Below are 557 nucleotides of genomic sequence, written 5' to 3'. Positions count from 1 at the left end.
ATCACCGTGTCTCTCGTTTCGTCGTACTTCAAACGACCCTCGAACCGGCCTAACACCAGCGAATTAATTGCGTATTGTTGACATGAACATATAGAACCTGTATGATTTTTAAGGTATGAGAGTGCAATTTCCGGGCACTTCAAGAGGTCCATATTCTCAAAATATTTGCACCTCAGCCCCAACTATGTTGGCCCGAGGTCGTGTGGACTCTCATGCACCCCTACTTTAGAATTTTGGAGGAAAAATGTAAAAAGTCTACAGCACCCGGTATTCCCTGGCGGTCACCCATACAAGTACTAACCGGGCCCTGTCTCTTATACACATCTTATTTCCCGTTGCTTAAATTCGGTGATCGGACGAGAACCGGTGTTTTCAACGTAGTATGGCCGTAGACATGTGAGTGGTATATCCACTCATAGTTAATCTCGGCATATAGCATAATTATATAATCCTGAAGCTATGATTGATGACGTTTCATATCAACGCACGCTCGTGTAGCGGGGATTTCCTCTGACTCCCCTGACCACTCTGCTGCGCGAGTACATTTTTTGCAAACA

At 45.1% G+C, this 557-nt stretch overlaps 1 pseudogene; it reads right to left on the bottom strand.

Annotated features, from left to right (window-relative positions):
* Positions 1-252: 252 nt before the first annotated feature.
* Positions 253-394, bottom strand: LOC117124214 (annotated as a pseudogene).
* Positions 395-557: the final 163 nt, after the last annotated feature.

This window comes from Anneissia japonica, unplaced genomic scaffold, assembly GCF_011630105.1.
Source record: "Anneissia japonica isolate Jap-2015-1 unplaced genomic scaffold, ASM1163010v1 scaffold10551_len1021_cov93, whole genome shotgun sequence".
Lineage (NCBI taxonomy): Eukaryota > Metazoa > Echinodermata > Crinoidea > Comatulida > Comatulidae > Anneissia > Anneissia japonica.
The sequence above is the reverse complement of the archived record's forward strand: the minus strand, read 5'-3'. Positions and strand labels throughout refer to the sequence as shown.